This window comes from Lissotriton vulgaris, chromosome 8, assembly GCF_964263255.1.
Source record: "Lissotriton vulgaris chromosome 8, aLisVul1.2, whole genome shotgun sequence".
In the NCBI taxonomy this organism is placed as follows: domain Eukaryota; kingdom Metazoa; phylum Chordata; class Amphibia; order Caudata; family Salamandridae; genus Lissotriton; species Lissotriton vulgaris.
Genome location: NC_141696.1, coordinates 245,804,123 through 245,825,697, shown reverse-complemented (window position 1 = coordinate 245,825,697; position 21,575 = coordinate 245,804,123).

Genomic DNA, 21,575 nt, shown 5'->3' with positions numbered 1-21,575 from the left:
TTTCCAGTTTCACATCTGAGCTTGGGCTGAGTGCCCCAGCAACCAGCTTGAACTGGGAAATGCATGGAGTTGGTTTATTAAAAATTAGGGAGAAAAAATTAGGATTATTTGAATTAATGTTCCCAAACCCTAATGGTCGACATGTTTCTAGACTACCCTTTTGAGCTATTCTTTAGGACCTAGTGTAATAATTGTCAAATACCTAGTTCCACTCCTATAGTTGTTCCACTAATCACAACTTACAAAAAGTGCATCAATCGGACGTGCTTACTCAGGTGCACAAATAATTAATACCAGCTGGTACTTGTATTGTCAATTTCTGAAATAAAGAAGTGAAAGCACAATAATTATATTTGCCCATGTCAGCTTTGCCGTACTGAGAAGGGGGCTAATTCTTTATGCCCTTCATCCATGTATGCACCTCTAAGGTGAAGAGATAAACAATAGTGACTTGTCTGCTCGTTCATTCGTGGTTACCCGTGGCACCCGTGGCACCTTTCGTGAGTTTGAAGTAGTCACAAAACCAAAAAATGTTTGTCCACACTGAGACATGCAACATGACACAAGAGATGTTTGTGGTTCTCGGTATCTCATAAAGTGAGTGAATATTTTCACCAATATCTGTAGCATGATTCGTAGAGTCAAACACACAACACAACATACACATAACACATACATATTATAACTGAAGTCCGTGTTACATGGTTTCACCGGTGGGGAGTTTGGCTTCTAGTCACACACTGTTGTGGGAAAATATGTTTAAAGTTAGTGGTATTGAGAGAAGAGAACCTATTCGTAAAGGTGGCTGTGGCATTCCATTTTTTTTTTAACTCACTTGGTTTTAGCCGTACTCATCTACTCTACCTAATTCTTTGCCATTCGGGAACTTTATCTTGCCCGGTCCAGCTGCGGGGACTGAATAAAAAGGACATGTTGTACTTCAAGAAAAACTAGTCCACTGACCTGCCAAAATGGCCATCGCAGATTGGCTAACGTGTACAAACCGGAAGGGAGAAAAAGTATGTCTCATTCCAGCCACAACACAGTTGTAATACTGGGCAGTGATAAAGCAGCAATATGAGGCAGGTTTTGCAAGACTTACCGTATTTTAGGAACAGGAATCAGGGGACAAAACCATTTGGGCAGTTATCGTTCGTTGGCATCAATTCCCGAATACGGTGGTAAACGGTGGTAGGGTTTTTGTAGTTACTTGTAAGGAGCTGGTAAAATCATGTTTTGCCAAACATGAGTTTTGCATGTGATAATGGTGATGTGCATAAAGGGGACGTTTATGTGCCAAACATGCTGTGGCACATATATAGCCCTTTAATGGGGCGATTCCATAGGCTTGAAGGTGCCGTAAAGTACAGAAGTTTTTCTTGGTCATTAGTTTCTGGACCGGACTACAGTGACCCTTGGATAAGAGTTGGAAACATCATTTTCCATTACTCTCCTCCAGGTTAATCATTTTTAACTAAAGCAGTGGCCCATTGAATAAAGCATTTTTGGTACCACTAGCTTTATTTTAACTCACTACATTTACGTCTACCACTTGATTCTGGCCCCATACCCGCGCTTCATCTATATGGCAGTTGGAAAAAGATCTCCGATAAAGAGCCCCTCTTTGAGGTGTTGCCCGTTGGGTATTGCACCGCCGACCCAACGAGGAGCAGGCCGAAATGATGAAGCATGACACCTGAAAGGGTGTGTGAGGGCATTAAATCCAACAAAATGGATTCCCAGGGTGAATTTCTGATCACCCTACCATAACTCACCAACATCACTGACTGTACCTACTTCTCCCTTTGTTAGGAACAGCGCGACATCTGTTGATTAGATATATTGTCAGGGCACGTCATGACTGGACCTTCTGCTCTCTCTTTAGAACAGTAAAAGCCCTTCACTCCTTCTCCTTGATACCAAAAAAATCATGTTTTGCCAAACCTGAGTTTTGTATGTGATAATGGTGATGTGCACAAAGGGGACGTTTATGTGCCAAACATGCTGTGGCACATATATAGCCCTTTAATGGGGCGATTCCATAGGCTTAAAGGTGCCGTAAAGTACAGAAGTTTTTCTTGGTCATTAGTTTCTGGAAGGTTATGGTCACCATTATAGGAAACCCCTCATTGCTATACTTTCATAAAACTGTCATTTCCGCCAAACGTATAGAATCAAAAAATGTCTTGTGCGTCATAGTGTAGGATCCTGGTCTGATGTTCCTGGTGCATGAGGTTCATTGGTGTAAAGTCTATCTTACAAAACTACCCCATGGTATGTTGTTGTTGAAACCCGCTACGTGTGTTTTTAATTGGAAAACCCATCTTTGCTCCATCTCGAAGAGGCTACCTTCTACTGATTCATGGTGTTCCATTGATTCCATTATGAACCATTTAAAATCTTGAACTGTATGTTTTTTTCACAATTTAATGTGTTGATATCTTGGTGGTTGTTCACACACAACCCGCATTACTGCTATGCTCGCAGATTCAAGTCTTCAGTTTCCTAGTGGTCATTCCAATGTAGTCAAGGCCACTTGGACACATGATCATATAGAAACCCCTAACTGTGTTACAGTTTGTGAATTTTCTAAGTTGCCATGTGATTCTGTTGCTTAGTGTGAGAGTCTTGGTAAGTTCAGTTAGGTGACAGACGCTACAATTGCCACATGGTAATGGCCTATTATAGAGAGAAGGGTTCCTTGAGTGGTCATCCTTGTGTATGGGTGCTTTCTAGGACGTGTTTGTACAAGGATGTCTTTTAAGCTTCTGCCTCTCTTGTGCGAGAACATTGGCCATGGTATTGTCATGGAGCCACAGTTCAGAATACGCAAATTCTAGGACCTAAATATCATAGTGGATGAGGATAAGAAATTGAGGACAACTACACACAAAAAAAGCTACTGCATTCTACTCTACAACAGTTTCCACCCGCACCACTTGAGGCAGAACCTTCCCTTTGGACAGTTTTTGAGGCTCAGGAGGAACTTTTCTGAAATACGGGACTACAAGGAGCAGGCAGAACACCTGACTGAGAAACTAATCATGCGGAAGTATCCCAGAAGAATGGTGTCATGAGCCAACAAGAGAGTCAAAAACAACAACCAAGAGTCTCTTTTAGCGCCACCAACCATAAAAGGGAAGGAGGAGAGGACAATTTGTATCACAACCTACAACATAGCATCAAATGCGGTCACAAAGATCATTAACAAACATTGGTGGAATCTGAACAGTGGCTCCATGATAATACCACGGCTAATGTTCTCGCACAAGAGAGGAAGAAACTTAAAAGACATCCCTTGAACACACACGTCCTAGAAAGCATCAATACACAAGAATGACCACTCAAAAGACCCTTGACCCTGTAACAGGCCATTACCTCTGTGGCAATTTTAGCTTCTGTCACCTTACTAAACCTACCAAGACTCCCACACTAAGCAACAGAATCACATGGCAACTTAAAAAATTCACAAATTGTCACACAGCGAGGGTTGTCTATATGATCACGTGTCCATGTGGCCTTAACTACATTGGAATGACCACTAGGAAAGTGAATCCTCGAATCTGTGAGCATAGGAGTAATGTACATTGCAAGAGAACAACCACCAAGATGTCAGCACATTGCATTGAGAAAAAACACGCAGTTCAAGATTTTAAATGGGTTATACTGGAATCAATGGAACACCACAAATCAGTAGAAGCTAGACTCTTTGAGAAAGAGAAACAATGGATTTTCAATTTAAAAACAAACATAGTGGGTTTGAACGACAACATACCATGCACCAGGAACACCTGACCAGGATCCTACACTATGACGCACCAGACGTTTTTTGATTCTATACTAAATTACAGTTTTATGAAAGTATGGCAATGAGGGGTTCCCCATAATTGTGACCATAACCTTCCAGAAACGAATGTCCAAGAAAAACTTCTGTACTTTACGGCACCTCCTTTCTAGCCTATAGAGTCTCCCCACAAGAGGGCTATATATGTGTCACAGCGCGCTTGGCACATAAACATCCCCTTTGTGCACATCACAATTATCACATGCAAAACTCAGGTTTGGCAAAACATGATTTTACCAGCTCCTTACATGTAACTCCGAAAACCCTACCACTGTTTACCACCATAATCGGAAATTGATGCCAAACCAACGATAATTGCCCAAATGGTTTTGCCCCCTGATTCCTGTTCCTAAAACATGGTAATTCTTGAAAAAACAGCCTAATACTGCTGCTTTATCAGTGCCCAGTATGATGGCTGTGCTGAGGCCAGAATGAGACATCTTTTTCTCCCTTCCGCTTTTTCCACGTTAGCCTATCTCTAGCGGTCATTTTGGGAGGTCAGTGTATCAGTTTTTCTTGACATACACCCTGAGCACGCGTATGTGTTCACGGGTCCTTTTTATCCAGTCACCACAGTGTGACCAGGCAAGATGCAGTACCCGAGTGGCGAACAATCGGGTAAGGAGTATGGCTAAGATGAGGTGAGTTTTAAAAAAAACCTGAACGTCATGGCCCTCTTTACGAATGGGCTCTCTTCTCTCAATACGACTAACTTTAAAAATATTTTCCCATAACAGTGTGTTACTAGAAGCCAAACTCCCCGCCTGTGAAACCATGTAGCCTGGGGTTCAGTTATAATATATATGTGTTATGTGTATGTTGTTTTGTGTGCTTTATTCTACGAATCATACTACAGTTACTGATGAAAGTATTCACTCACTGTACGAGATACTGAGAACAACAGACATGTCATGTGTGCTATGGATTTTGTATGTCTCAGTGTGGACAAACAATTTTTTGGTGTTGTGACTACTCCAAACTCACTGGAAGTGCCACAGGCAACCAAAAACAAACGAGCAGACAGGTCACTATTGGTTTATGTCTTCACCTTGGAGGTGCACACATGGATAAAGGGATTAATGAATTAGACCCTTCTTAGTACGGCGAGACCGACATGGGCAAATATAATAATTTTTCTTTCACTTCTTTTCTTTTCTTTCAAAAGTAATTGACAATACAAGTACCAGATGGTATTAATGATTTGTTCCCCTGAGCAAGCATGTGCAATTGCTGCACTTTTTGTAAGTTAGGATTTATGGTACAACTATAGTAGTGGAACTAGGTTTTTGACAATTATTACACTAGGTCCTGAAGAATAGCTCAGAGGGGTAGGCTAGAAACATATTGACCATTAGGGTTTGGGAAAATTAATTCCAATAATCCTAATTTTTTTCCCCTGTCATTTCCTCATACCGACTAGGGGTTGGAATAAAGTAACATTACCCACTAGACAGTTCATTTTAACGCATACCTTCCTTTACTTCACTCCTTTTCTGCAGGATCATCTGCCTCTCATAGTCATAAAATCAGTGCTCCCGCATAGTTCGTCTGGTGACAGCACGCCCCGTTCCGCAGTGGCACAGGAAGGACCCTATGATGAAGCATGCCACCTAGTAATCCTGGTGGGTGAGGGTTTTATGGAAAACTTAGGGGCCCATTAGGATGTCAGGCAGATTGCCCTCGCCAGGCTGGCGGTAGCCACCGCCAGCCTGGCGGTGGCTACCGCCAGACATCCTCACTCGCCATATTAGTATGATGGGGGGACCTCGGCGGACAGAAAGACCGTCCGCCGCTTTTCCGCCCGGTCGCCTTGTGGGCGGGGCGGAAAAGAAATAATATGGTGCCGGTGTCTATCAGATTTTACAATGCCTTTCCGTGGCAGCAATGCAAGGCATGCGGTCTTCACTTTGGGGGCCCCCTGCAGGCCCCCAAAGTGAAGGAGGGGTATGGGAGGGGGAAGAAAGGGGGGTACCTGTGGTATCCCCCTGCATTTGCATATACAATGCGGTAGGCAACGCGCGGTGCCTGCCGCATTGTGTATGCAAATGCATACATTCATTTATAGCATTGTGGCGGGTGGTGTAGAGAGCACCGCCCACCACAATGTTATAAATGCAGGATGCGGCCGCCACTGTGGCGGCCGCATCCTAATACCACCCACGGAACCCCCGCCCTTATGGCGGGCAGTCCCAATCCCCGACAGGATGGCGGGCGGGCAAAGTCCGCCCGCCATCCTAATGACCCCCTTAATGTTTTCCCAAGTGAAGGAACAATAAACACCCTGCAAAAGTAAGGTTGGATATTTATAGCTGTCATGTGCCCCATCACAAATGTCTCACTTAAAGTCAGTACTGGCCTTTTAATAGATGTAACTCCCTCCTCTTTCAAATCTTGTAATATATGTTACAATTTATTTTGGGACTTTGAATTTTGCTGTTAACTTTGTAACTATGAGCTGACCTTAAAAAGCCTAACAGTAAAGTGCAGTTAGGTAAAACGCCAGTACTGACTTAAGGTATCACAAATGACAATGGGACAACTTGCAGCCATGAATTTTGTTTTAATCCCTGTATGATGTGCTTGGTCACAGCACTCTTTTCAAGGTACCTGTCACTACACATTGCAATGAATGTTTAAAGCCTGGGGAGTTGGCAGTTGGCCAGCTATTGATACTGACTTGTTAGAAAAGGAGGCTGCTATATCAAAAGGTATTTAACCATTCTGATTCTGGTGTAAGGGTGTTGTGCATAGTAGCCAAGATTCTTTTGATCCAGCCATATGACCAATCTGAAAGAATGAAACACTGTGTTAATATAAATTATGATTTTAATATTCCCAGACTCTCCCAAGTTTATAAAATTATTAGATCAGACCTAAAACATGCTTTTAAGCCCTGCACTGTTAATCCGATCACACAAAACTTGTTGAAGCACAAGGAAGAATAAATGCATAGTGAGATCCCTAAACAACAAAACTCAAGCAGAATAATCTTAAACCAGTCTTTCTTGATATTACCTTGTATAGCAAAGATATTTCCTTTCTTTAAATGGCATTTTAGTTTGTGGTTGTGCAGGTGTTTATCAGTGCTTATATGTATACACTGATGGAGGCTGTGTCCGTTTTGGTGGGGTGTTTTAAGTGATTACAGGTTTTAACTAAACCAGGATAGATTACACATGGGTTCATGTTTATTGCACTGAGAGTGTATGGAGACAGATCAAAGCATTTACCATAGTGGTCAACTACATAGATTCCCACAATTTCTGTCTTCTCTTTCATGGATAATAGCTTCATCAACTCAGCAAAACTATTTATTGGTTGAAGCAAAATAGACCCCTTCCGCACACGTTAACTGGGAAATCCTATCAGTAAGGCGAGCTGTTTGGGTGGGATCAAGACCAAAAGATAAGAGGGGGGACGTGATAATCATTAACTTCAAGGACCATAGAGTGGTAAGGTCCATAGGAGACTGGTATGAGGCCATAGAAGGAGATAACATTTCTACACACTATGTAAGCTACTTCTATCCACGAGAACTGATAACTAATCCCAAACAACACCAAATTAGAAGACAGCACTTAGATTGGAGAGAAGTAGGTTACCAACTCTTCCAGAACCATTTATTTAACCAACCCCCGCAATCACTTTACCCTCAGACACATTGGGGGAATCAGAACAATAATTACCAATCATCATTTCCAGAATTTAATATACCCACATTTAACCCTTTCTCAACACTGTTTGGGCTAGAGGAAGTAGATTGACTCGATAGAAAACACCCTTCGACCCAAGACAACATCATGGCAGAAGTCACTAGCCTGCAGGGCGATACTACTCTAAACACCTTAGCAGAAAATTGCAAAATTGAAGGAGAAAGTCAGCTGGTTCGATCAAATCTGATATCTGTGAGGGGGGGGGGAATTTCGCATCGGGGAACACAATTAGTATCACACCCATTTTAACTCACGAGGAACAAAATTCGGTTCTAGGGACATCCGCGCCAAACAAGGAGAGCAGCACAAATGAAAGACAGGACCTTGGCATGAGAGTAGAAAAAACTCAAATAATGTTTTGGAATGTTGCGGGCCTCCGTGCAAAAATTATGGATGGCAGTGTCCTTGAGTTCGCCGAAGATGATCAAGTCTTAGCCCTCCAGGAGACCTGGCTTACTAAAGAAATGCACTTGACGGGGTATAAAACGTATTTCTCACCAGGGAGTGCAGGCACCCACGGGAGGGCAAAAGTTGGGATGATAACCTATATAGCAAATACCATACCAGACCTGGAAATTACCGCACTTAGTCTAGAACCTTATTACCAGATTCTGAAATTGTCTTTTAAGATAAAGAGGGTCATTCTTCTCGTAAACATGTATGACAACTTAGTGGAAAGCGAGAGAATAAAAATACTGGGGACTCTCCGTAAGAAACTTATTACTTGTATGAAGCAAACACAAGGTGCAGAACCCCCGAGTATTGTTTGGGGTGGTGACTTTAACCACCACCCTTGTGAAAGGTTAAATAGTAATATTTGCGGTATGGGGCATGAAACAGATAAGCAAATAACCCATTTTAGTCACTCAGTGGTGGGAGATTTCTTAAATGAAACTTTATCTAGCTTGGACCTAGTAATATTAAATCAAATAAATCCCCTTTCTGGGAAACTGGACTCTACCTATCTTGGAAGGGGAAGTGAAACAACAATCGATTATATTCTTACCACTGCGACCCTTGTAAATAGGACTAAGAATTTTAAAGTTAAAATAAACACATTAAGTGATCATGCTGCTTTAGCCTTTGATCTAATTCTGGATCAAGGCCACTCATCAGCTCAAACTTTAATGACCACTCTCGCCCAGAATAATATACAACTCACAAAAACTAATAGTTATACTCTTGGGTGGGGGAAGATTGATCCCAATGAACTAACAAACAAGGTTGTAACTGCAGCGTACCCAGCTATACTGAAGTGTTTAGACACTGAGGCAAGAGACAAGGAAGTTTTATCCCACTTTAAGGTGATCCTAGAGAAGGTAAATTAATGCCTTACTGTGAAGCAAAAAGGGAACACGGCAAGGAAAAAAGGATCGTTTAACCGCGAATGCTCAGCAGCCCATAAAAATTTAAAGCGAGCGTTAACAAAAACTATCAGAGATCAAGAGGAGGTCAGGACCCTGAGAAAAGCATATAGGTTGGCATGCAAAGTGAGAAAAGAGGAACTAAAAAAAGCCTTATGGAATCAGCTCCACAAAAGCTCACTAAGTAGAAACAGTGAACTATTTTGGAAGGTGGTGAAAGCACCGTTTTTGATGGATACAAAGGACCAGCCAATCATAGAAGCAGCTATTGAGGGACAAACCTGGGTAAACCATTTTGCAAAAATTTTTGGCAAACCCCCAGAAGTAGCCTCTACTGAAGGAAATAATAGGCTAAATCAGGGCAAACCATTTCCAATCCCACTGGTAGTAGAATTACATGACGTAATAAACGCAGTGAAAGCAAGTAAGAGCGGAAAAGCACCCGGCCCGGATGGGGTACCAGTTGATTTCTTCAAATTCAAATTAGATCTGTGGGTCCCTATTATAAAAAGGGTGTTTGATATAACAATGAAGTGTGGATTACTCACATCCTGGACCCAATCAATTCTGGTACCCATATTCAAGAAGGGAAATAGAGAGGAGGTGACCTGTTATCGCCCGATTTCACTCCTGGACTCACTGGGGAAAGTACTAGGCAGAGTGGTTCTCCAGTGCCTACAGGAGTGGGCGGTCGATACCGGGACCCTCTCGGATATCCAGTATGGCTTCCGAGAGGGCTTCGGAACAACGGAACAAGCTCTAAACTTGGCCCTGTTGATGGGAAAGTATGTGTCGGCCAAGCGCGAGAAGTTATACATGGTATATGTCGACCTTTCCGCAGCTTTCGACTGCGTCTCCCACGCAAAACTATGGTCGGTCCTGATCAACATGGGAATAGATACAGTTCTTGTAACCTTCCTTAGAGAACTCTACTCCAACGCTTTCTCTAGGGTGCGTTTTGGAGTACGGGGTGAACTGACAGAGCCCTTTTCAGTAGAGCGCGGCGTCAGGCAGGGATGTGTCCTGGCCCCCTTTCTTTTCTCCCTCTACACCAATGGTCTTGAGGTAGAAATGTTGAGGGGGGCTTAGACCTGCCCCCGTGTGAAAGATCGCCTGGTGCCCGCGCTCTTGTACGCAGATGATGTGGTGATTTTAGCACGCACCCCACGAGAGCTGCAAAAATCCTTGAACAGCTACGCTAAATTCATGAGTAATCTAGATCTCCACATAAATATAAAGAAGACATATGTCATGGTAGCAGGCCAAACCAAGAAACATGGAAAAAGCATCTTCCTTGATAATGAAAAATTAGAATCAACCCCCCAATACCCTTATTTAGGGATCATGATGGACGAGAAGCTTAACTGGAAGGCGGCTATAGAAGCCCGTAAACACCAACTTTTGCGCTCCATCGCGGCTCTTATGAAATTTGCCTAGAAATTAGGGGAAAAGCCTCCAGTTGAACTACTACACATTTATAGAGCCAAATGCCATTCCATCGCACTTTATGGAGCGGGGCCACAAAAACACAAAAGCCCTGCAGGTAGCGGAGAATACTTTTATGAGATTTCTATTGGCCGTCCCAAAACGAGTATCTACCTTTGCCTGTCACGCAGAGTTGGGATTGCCTCACATTGAGGACCTGGCTAAGATTGAACCTGTACTTCTCTGGCGCCGCATCTCGGTATCAACAAAAAATACTTTTACCAAAGAGATTGTTGCAGACTGTATGACACTGGATCGCGCTGAAAAATAGACTGGCTAAGATACGTAAAAAATCTTCTTACTGACTTAGGGATGGCTGAGTACTATTCCAACCCCACAACTATTGCTGAAATTTCAAAGAAAGACTTAAAGGCAAGGGCGTTGAGCCACATTGAAGAGTTACGTATCACTGTTGAGATCAAGAAACCATCAGTACAACATTCCCTAGCTGTCATGACTACACTGGAAATGGAACCCTATTTAACCTATGTTGATTCACATTTTGAGCGCTTTCTATTAGCAAGATTCAGGCTGAATATTTTCCACAGGGTTGTAGCCTTTCCTAACAGAAACAGTTGGGAAGAATGCTTAACGGTATGTCCGTGTGATGAAATATCTGAACAGTCAACGATTCACCCCGTACTGTTTTGCAAATACTATTCCGCACATCGCAAGCTCTGGCTAAACCCCTTGTTGAGGACCTTAGGTCTTACAAAATGTCACCCTGCCATGTTGTGGCTCCAATTTTTAAGCTCGGAACATACATGTAAAACTGTCAGCACTTTTTTTAAATGTATTTTTAAACACAGAGTAAATCTTCAAAATAACAAATTTTGATTACCTGGATCAAGGAATAACGATACCAATTCTAAATTAATTCACATTGAATCTGTATCAGTTTTATTAAAATGTATGTTAATATAATCTAATGCAATGTATAAATGCTTTTATGGTTTTTCATGTAAATTGAAACCGAATAAAGATTTTACTTACTTACTTACTAGTAACAACTAGTTGAACTGCAGCTTCTTGTAGAATTATTTTGATATTGGATACTATAATATTCACTGCCCACTGCTAATCTCGTCCCATAATGCTTTGCAGGGCCTTTGGTTGGAATTGTTTTTTTGCCAATAACTGTGCTTGGGGTGGTCCTAAGAGGATGGGACCACCACCAAAGTTCAACAAGATGTGTGTTTTGTTTATGCTCCTTGTGTTCAAGGCATCTGCTTGGTCCTCCTTCTAGGTTTGGGGGGACCCCAAACTCATCACCTCTCTCATTGTCTAATGATTTCATTGAAAAAGTTCACTTTTGTGAATTGGATATATGCTTTTAAGCATGTAAAATTGCTTTAACAAAGCAGCTGACGATGTTGTTAACTTAACTGCTAAGCTACGTGCAATTTGTGAAGTGTGAGTTTGTACAAACTACTTATGCTCGGTAGTGTAGTACTATGCCCAGGGTTACTTTTGAATAACCTTGGGCATAGGTGTGCAGGTTGATGCCCAAGCTGTACACCTAAGGATGAAGGAGGGTGCTTAAATTCAGGATTGTAGGCCCTAACCCTGGAGGAAGTCGTTAGCATCACCTTGGTTTTGGTAGGCTTTACCTTCAGAACACATCCACAAGCATCTTGTGTAAGGTTTATATTTGCCCTCAGATTAGATAGGTTAAATGTGATTTTAGTATTGTCCTCATACATATAGAAAGTGACACCTAGGTATTGTAGGAGAGTGTATTTAAGTCAGTGAGGATGGTATTGACCCTTGCGGGACACCAAGCATTTATATGAAAAAAGTTGATGTCAATATGAAAAACTATACATTCATGTTTGAGAATGAAATCATATTATTTTTAACGAATTCGCCCGTTGTGAACTCCACATCAACCCCAACTCACAAATATGTAGTCAAGCAAGCTCTGTGACCTAGCCCAGAGGTCACTGATTGATAGGGCACAGGTGAGGTGGCAGGCAGATGACAGAATGCATGAACAGGAAACCCTAGATCAATCCCACAGATAGGCTTTGCATTACTACAATGGCCCAGGGCGCAGAGTCCGAGGCCTGAAGTCACTGATTAACATGTCACAGGTGGGGTGGCAAATAGCCAGCAGACAAACGTGTGAACAGGAAACCCCAGATCAATCCCACAGATAGGCGCTGCGACACCACAATGGTCCAGGGAGACTGTCCCCAGTTAAGCACACATGGCAGAAGAGGAATGTGCGCTCCCAACCACCATCAACACAGATTCCACATGAGTTAGGAACATTTAGCCAAACAGGACATAGCATACGCAGAGATCATGTGCTCCCTATGCTGAATATCTGGACATGTTACCCACTGGCGACATTGTGTCCAAGTTTGAGACCCAACTGTACTCTCCATTAGTCAATTAACGTATGACTCCAAAAAAAGGAGCTTACGGATTACTGGAAGGATTTTACTATCCACGATGAACAATATAAAAAGAGGCCGCAGACTGATTGTAAATTGAGACAGTCTTCAGACCCTATGCCTGTAACTGTTCTCCCGGCCGCTCTGTCTAATTTATCAAACTGTTCCTGTTTTGCCAAATGTCTCTAGTCTCTTGTTTTTAAAAGGTATTTCATGTTCAAGCAACAATTGTTCAATTGTCTAGGTGCGGAATCAAAAAGTGGTCTCTTAGTGTTCTGCTGGAAATAGTGTAATCTGTTTGTTAAAGTGGCAGCCTATTTACAGCCCAATTTTATTAAGGATTTTTAGTATTGAAGGCTGCTATCAGGTCTAAAAGTACAGCACTGGGTTCATAGATCCAGGAGTGACAGTACGGGTCTCAATTATGATATCCCATGGTTCTCCTTATCTCAGTCTTGAATAACCGCTTAATGTGGTCTTGGACTCATTTGTTTTCTGAGTTAGTCTCACAACAACACTCCTTCAGTAGGCATGATTTTCAGTAGGCATGACTGTTATTACCTACAGGGTGATTAGGCCAGCACCTTGCTGCCTCTGACCTTCAACTATGGCTTCTAATCAATATGTGAGCTTTATTTTCCTTGAGGAGGTCCCTGCTGTGTTTCTTGGCAGTTGGACAGACATGGTATTGCTCTTTTATAATATTTACATATTTAATTACCGACCTGTCCTTCCTGTATTCCCTTTCCCCATGAGAATGACTACCACAGGTTTTTCAACAATGAGTTATGCACGTTACAGCATTTGGGTACTACATGTCTCAGAACCGACTTTCCTTTTCATTTCCCCGAACTTTGTGTGCGCTGACCCAGCACGTACAGCGACGACTAGCGTTCGCCGTATGTAGCCCACGTCTTTCACATTTTACATATACACAACAGCCACCGTGCTGGTTTCGGGCTCTGTGGTACTCAACAGACCACGTCCTACAATGCAGGTAGGCATTTTTCGTTTGTCATACTATGCAGAAAGAAAGGTTTGCTACCTCTTTTTTGAAAACAGTGAACCTCGCACGATGTATTGCTATTGGATTAGGGTTAATGTCCTCATTGGTTGGGTATTTGAGGGTTCTTATTGGTTTCTGGGTCTGTGATTCAATCATTGTAGGGTTGGGACTAGGACTAGGATTTCTATAGGAAGTAGGGACCAGGGCTTCCTATGTTATTGGTTGTTGGGAGTAGGGTGGGACTAGGGCTGGGGGGCTAGGGTTAGATCTTTAATTGGAAGTAGCGATTAGGGCTTCTGGTGTGATTGGTTGCTGGACTATGTGTGGGACTTAGAGTAGGGTTAGGCTTTCTATTGGAAGTAGGGACTAGGGCTACCTGTGCCATTGGTTGCATGGACTTGTTGTGGGACTACTGGTAGGGCTAGGGCCTTTATTGGAAGTAAAGATCAGGGTTTTTGAAATGATTGGGTGCTTGGACTAGGGCTAAGATTGGCAGTAAGGTCCTGGTCTCCTATTGGTTCTAGATTTTAGGGCTAGTGTTGTGATTGGATAGTGTTAGAGCTAGGGTTCCCATTGGCTGAAGGGGTCACCTGATTACTAGGGCTATAAAAAAGGCCAGGCTTAGGGCGTCTCAGCCCAGGCGTCAAGGCTAAGGGCAGAGAGAACAAGGGCAGTTGTTGTTAGAGCCTGTTAAGGGCAGAGAGGACAAGGGCAGTTGCCTGTTAGAGGCTGTTCGAGACTGGTCGGGACTAGGGCCAAAAATGCTGCCCTTTTTCTCAATTAGCAATACCCAAAACTCCTTTTTACTCATCCAAAAGCCTCCTATTGCTAAGACCTAAAAGAAAAATATATATATATATATATTACTCTTTTATCGCTCCACTATCCTTTTCAATCGAAATTAACAGACTAACATGTTCACTTCTCAAATCCCATATTAAACTATACTACTATACTACCCAAATAACCGAATAAGATATCCAATACTCAAATTACTTCATATTTTTCTTTACTATACTAATTTTCAACAGTAATCCTTTATGGGTTCCGGAATGGCGTGCTTCTCGCCAGAAAAGCGATTCAACACCCATCAGGGGTAACAAGTGCTATATGAATGCAAATCTTTCTTCTCCTTTTATCCCTCCGCTATCCTTCTCGCTCCAAGTAACTGACTAATATCCACCACTGAAATTACTTCATATTTCACTATATTAATTCACCACTAATCCTTTGTAGGCTTCCTGAATAGTGTGCGTCAACAAGCGCTATATAAATACAAACCTTTTTCCTCCTCTATTCTTCTGCTTTCATTCCAAATCCAAATAACTGACTATCCTATCCATCACCTAAAATGTACTTGCATGTTTCACTATACTAATTCAACACTAATCCTCTATGGTGGCGTGCTAATTGACGGAAAAGCGCTTTGACGCCTCGTCAGGGGTAGTAAGCGATATATAAATGCAATTACAATACAATACAATGTGTTTACGCCTCAACATTCTTTCCTGACCTTTCTCCCCCTCTCTCTGCTCCGCATTTCTCCAGAGTGAGCCAGATAAGACTTGCGGTTTTTCCCCCGACTCTTTGGCTGGGTTTGGAATACGATGGCAGTCTTTCCTCCGAATCTCCCAAACTTGCGGTTTGCAATTTTCTGAGGCCCGCTTCAGATACCGACATTGAGTGAGCTATAATCCTGGTGAACATGGTTCCCCTTCCGGGAAGTCATCACTCCACCACTCGGTATCAGATTACCGGACTGCAATATTTTGAATGCCTTGAGGGCTGACATATATTTTATCAACACCAATACCTGACTGAAGTCTTTGAGGGTTCGCAGTCCTATGAGAATGCCACTTTTTAACAAACATCAGTCAATATAGACCGCAGGCCTTTGTGCACCCGCGTTGGTACTTATCTTTCCCCTCCTATTTTTTGCTTCATACATTGGAGCCCTTTCTTTGTGTATTAAATCAGCAGCACATCAAGGTATAGGAACATCTGTTTCCATAGGAGCTCCTATACGCTTGACACTAGCTGCCAACAAAACACTAGGCCACACCTGGACACCTCAGCAAATGACTCTTATATTTGACTTCCATTTATCTCCTATACACCCCTGCCAGCTGTATATACAATATGCTAATGACCACATGTCATGGTCACATATCATATTTTTTTTCCTGTAACGGGGACCGCCTTAAGTTGGTATTGCCAATGTAATATAGGTTTTCTGTCTGCTCACACAGCAACTCGGGTAGGTGCTTCTCTGACATTTAATTTGCTAGTATAGTATGTACTCGGTTGAGAGCCATGTATACATGTGGTTGTGCTATGCATCTTACTGTTCGCACATTGTTTGTTTTCCTTTCTAGAGAGATTTCAGACCAATACACTTCAAGACAGAGTGAAAGCCTGCTCCAATTACTGGTTGTATATAAGTACCACTACAATTTCTACCCTATTGAATGAATAGTAATAAGCACTGCGCTTCCTTTTTCTCACTATTTCTTTCACTAATCTTGGTCCTGATGAAAGCCGCTATATACCTTTTGGGAGTACAAGGCAGAAGCATGTTGATCTTTTTGACAGATTGAATCACTCCCTGTCTTAGCTTTGGTTTTAATCCTGGACCGTGGATGAAAGAATAAAGTTGTACAGCATTCCACTGATTCAGTTTTAATCACTTTCACATATCATTTACACACCCGCCTCAACACACCCAGCTTATCTAGAGGTTTAGTATAGCTCAATATCTCCACTAAAACATCCCTGAGCTCCTCCTCTCAGAGAAGGTTTGTAGCCCGCACTACCACTAGGTTCGTAGTGTGAGGAGATCGCCTATGATAAAACATGCCACCTTTGGGTGGGTGAGGGGATTCACCCTAATAAAGGGGCATTCTAAGACCCCATCATTGTATTAACATACCAGAGGCCCTCTTTTGTGTTTCAGTTATATGAGTGGGGAACTGGCATCTGTTGGTCTTTAAATTTCCTCCTGTCCTATTTGTGTTTCTACTGAAAGTACCAGTACCTGAACACTCTCATTATCGGCCAGGCATTATCGTCCAGGCATCAAAGAACATCGAAAATCAATATGATGTCCAGTTCTGTCCATAATCCAGCCTGGAAAGTATCAAAAAGATTGCTGTCTTTGACAAAGTTCTAGGGGCCTCATTTATGAGAAATCACGCATCGCTGCGTGAAAGCAGCGATGCGTCACTTATCAGTGCGCACTCCTTGCGACATGATTGATGCATCATATTTATAATATGACGCATCATGTCGCAAGGAGTTACAGATACGTCAGTATTTCTGACGTATCTTTAAGCGCAAAAGTGACGCATTGCTGGAGTGTGTCACAAAAGTGACGCAACTCCAGCAATGCGTCCTTTCACACGGGGCAAGCCCCATGTGAAAGGGCCTGCGTCAGTCTTACGCCTGCTGTGAGGCAGGTGCAAGATTTTGACGCAACGGCGTCCTAAAAGTGTCGCAGTGAAATCTCATAGATTTCACTGCGTCACTTCTACGACCCTTCCTTGCGTCAATACTCCCCCCTTGCATACATTATACCTGGCGCAGGTATAATGTGGCGCAGGGGTTTACAAAGTGACGCATCTACCAAGATGCGTCACTTTGTAAATATGGCGAACAAGGCGCATTTTTTACGCCAATGGTGCGTCACAAAAAGTGACGCATCGGCGACGTAAAAGTGACGCACAGCCTCATAAATGAGGCCCTAGATCTGTTTTTCCAAAAGTCTGCCAAGGAATAGTAGAATGGAAATTGGTCAAAAGGTGTTGAGATCTTGATGGTCGGGTGTTTTTTTTCTCTACACCATTGTCTTCGTGCTCTGCTTACTCTTCCTAATTTGCCAGAATTTACTTAATCATTGAACCAAGGATTGTTTGCTCCATAGAAGGGTGAACACCCTAAATATCGAATCCAAAATATAGACTGCCCAGATTATCGAATTGAGAATATAGATAGCCCAGAATATCGAATTACCAAAATATAGTTAGTCAGAATATCGAATTTGGGGTAGGAAATATCGATTTCCATAATATCAAATTTAAAATATTGATTTCCATATCAATTTTTTTTAGTGTGATGTATGGTAGTATATGTGTTAAAATTATGTATTATTTTGAAATTTATGTTTATTTTTTTTAAAGTAATGAATGTTATGTAATTTAATTTTAGCATAATTTAATTCCGTAGCGGGTTGTGGGTTTATAGGGGAATATGGTTAGAAGTAATTTAATTATGGCACATTAAATATTATTTTTTTATTTATATGTATTGATAATTAATTGATTGATAAATATTAATTGGTAATACTTTTTTATTAATTGGTCATTCATTTTTATTAATTGATTAATTGATAATTATGTTAGTTGTATTATTTATTATTTGGAGCGGGTTGTGGGTTTATAGGGGAATAGGGTGGGAAGTAATTTAATTGTAATAAAGTAAATATTTATTTTTATTTATATGTATTGATAATTAATTAATAATTAATTACTAATTGGTAATTCATTTATATTAATTGGTAATTCGTTTTTTTAAATTGGTAATCATTTTTTATTCATTGGTAATTATTTTTAATGAATTTTTTATTGGTATTGATAATTAATTTAATCTTCTTTTAATATTAAATCATTACTTTCCCTACTGTTGCACTCTCAGGAGTGGGTATAGTAATTTTTACCCCTAAGCTATCCAATGTTTTCCCTACTGTTGCACTCACTGGGGTGGGAATAGTAATTTTTACCCTCCTGCTATCCAACGCTTTCCCTACTGTTGCACTCACTGGAGTGGGAAGAGTAATTTTTACCCTCCCGCTATCCAGCGCTTTTCCTACAGTTGCACTGACGGGAGTGGGAATAGTAATTTTTACCCTCCCGCTATCCAACTCTTTCCCTACTGTTGCACTCACTGGAGTGGGAATAGACATTTTTACACTCTCACTATCCAACAAAATCTCTACTTTTTTTTATATTACATTTATAATTTTTACACTTTAAGCTTTTTTACATTATTTTAAGTATGTTTTATTTAATTGTTTTTAATATTTAATTACTTTAATATTATTTTTAATACATTTTTAAAAATTCGATATTTTAGTTCAATATATTTTAGCATTCTATATTTTGGATTCGATATTTTAGTACTTACCTGTTTGTAGATAGGGATTCTATATTCTTTACTTCGATATTTTGGAGTCAATATTTTGGGCATTCTATATTATGTCCCTCGATATTTAGTCACTGAACCCCATAAAAGCTACAGCCCAAGAAATTCTGTTGGATTTGTTCCCTTTTGTTAATCTTTTGTTCTGTGATGTAAAGGATGCTGGAATTAATCTTGACACAAGTCATTAATTGGATGAAATTACAGTCCATATTTTTTATTCACCATATTGCTTTGGTCAGGGTATGACCTTATGCAAATCAGTCTTGGTTGAGCTCAGATAGTAAGAGTCCAGCCATGTCATTGTGTCAAGTCTCCTCTCAACAGAAACACACGCAACCCTCTACTGGTCTCTTGCTAAGCCTCCTCAGTGACGTGGAGAATGCATCAAACTGGACTTGTAATTATTGTAGTAGGCATTCAAGACTATCAGTATTTGGCCTAGTGTCCTACAGATGAGGATTCACCATATGGACGTCAGCCTTAATCCTCTTGCAGAAAACGTAGAAAGAAAGTAGAAAAATATCAGCTTGTGTTTCCATACCCAATTTCTTCTGATTTACACATGAAAATACTAACCATACTGGCAAGGTGGAAATCCTAGAGACCTTGGGCAGGGTATATAATGGTTTCATGCAAAGCAGAAAGGCAGCTTGATGTGCTGCGTTGGGTGAATGGAGAGAACAGAAATGCAACATATCTACTAAGACATGGTACACTTCTGCTCACTCCCACTGCTGGGACACTGGGTGCTGCCTACTACCGGCGCAGGCAACCGTGTACCATGGTGCATGGGTGGCCTGCATTAAGGGGGCAATTGTTTTTGTGCAGGGAGGTATGCCTTCCTGCTGAAAACCAATCCTTAGTAGCATATTCCTGTTTCTAAGCATGCCATATAATGTGGCACACATGGAAAAATGAAGTATTGAGGAGAAATAAAGATAGTGCTGCACTTTACGCCTCTGTTAGGTAGGGGCATCCTTTTAGTACTAAACCATGTTTAAAACTCTTTGTAAATCGGTATTTGCAGCAATGTACATGGGCCGCTCATGCTCAACCCATGTAACGCTTACCTGATGCAAACTTTGTATTTGCTAAACCACGCAGAGCCACGCTAACCGACTTTGGATTGCTTAGTAAAGGACAAAAAGAACTTTGGGGCATATTATCAAGGGGATTTATCTCCGCTTTTTTGCTTTAAAAGCCAAGAAAGCGGAGATAAAACTATCTCCCTATTACCTAGCTGTCGCTAACACCAGTAAGCGACAGCTAGTAGGAGATAGCGACCATCTTGGGCCCCACTTTGCATGTCAGTGATATTTATCACTAATGACATGCAAAGTGGGCGTGCCAAGATGTTAGCGACTGGAAACAGTCGGTAACATCGCTATCTCCTATTACCAACTTTTGGAGATATTCGCGCTAAGCGCGAACATCTCCGAAAGGTAACACCTGCCCTGAGCAGTTCTTAGCCATGTTATCCAATGGGAGGTGGATAACATGGCTAAGAGCATTAGCTCGGTAATGCATGAATATCGCTGACTTTTCAGCGATATTCATGCATTGCGGCTGATTTTTATCGCATTTGCGATAAACCTTGGTAATACCAAGGTTTATCTGCAATAAAAATCGCCGCAGCTCAGCGGTAAATTTTTGTCTCTAACCAAGCAATAGCGATAATTACCGCTATTGCTTGGTAATATGCCCCTTTGTGTCAGGGCTGCATCACAAAAATTGTGCAACCGAAATGCAAAGCCCTAGTAAATCTGGGCCCCCTTTTCTCTCCCCAGAGTCTTCCAGCAATAATCGAGGAGTATGAGACCAAAGGAACCGTGATGTTTAATTAGCACGGTGTGTAGCATCATTTAATTGCATTTGAACATGTGCTTTCCAGGTGTGATGCAAAATTGGGAAATCATTGGCTGTAGGTGAAAGGAGATATATCTAAAAATTGTAAAATTAATCTGCATCATTCTAATTTAAAAAACTACATGCACTGTGGAACCATCTATGTGTATATTAATAATTAGTATCAGCATTTTTAAATGTTGCTGAGGGCATTGATAAGAGGTTGTGTAAGCTTGGTTTAGGGCACATGCATGTAACCCTTTTAGCCTACCTTTACATTCTGGCTGTTTCTGGTGTATTTCAGTGACTTGAGTGACACATTTAATAGAAATGAAGCTATGGTCAACTGTTTTGTTTCCTTAAAAACCTTACATTCGCATATCCTTCTTGCTACAAATCCTTTTGTGCCACATACCTTATCTTGTACTCAGTATCTGGCAAGTCATCTTGGATTTTTAATCAACACCAGCCCCACCTTGAGGGCATCCTACATGCCTGCACATATCTCATTAGTTCCTGGAGAAATATGCCTACATCTCCCACCATAAGGGAGCTCCAGAGGCATCCCTTGCGAGCCTGCAGCACTTTCAGACCTAGCTGCATCATCTACAAAGCTGACACAACTCGCACCCTTGACTACATGGACAACAAGCTCATCTTTTCCAGTGGTTCTCCACACACCCAAAGTAAGGACACCTGTCAGACAGAAGATGAAGATGTACA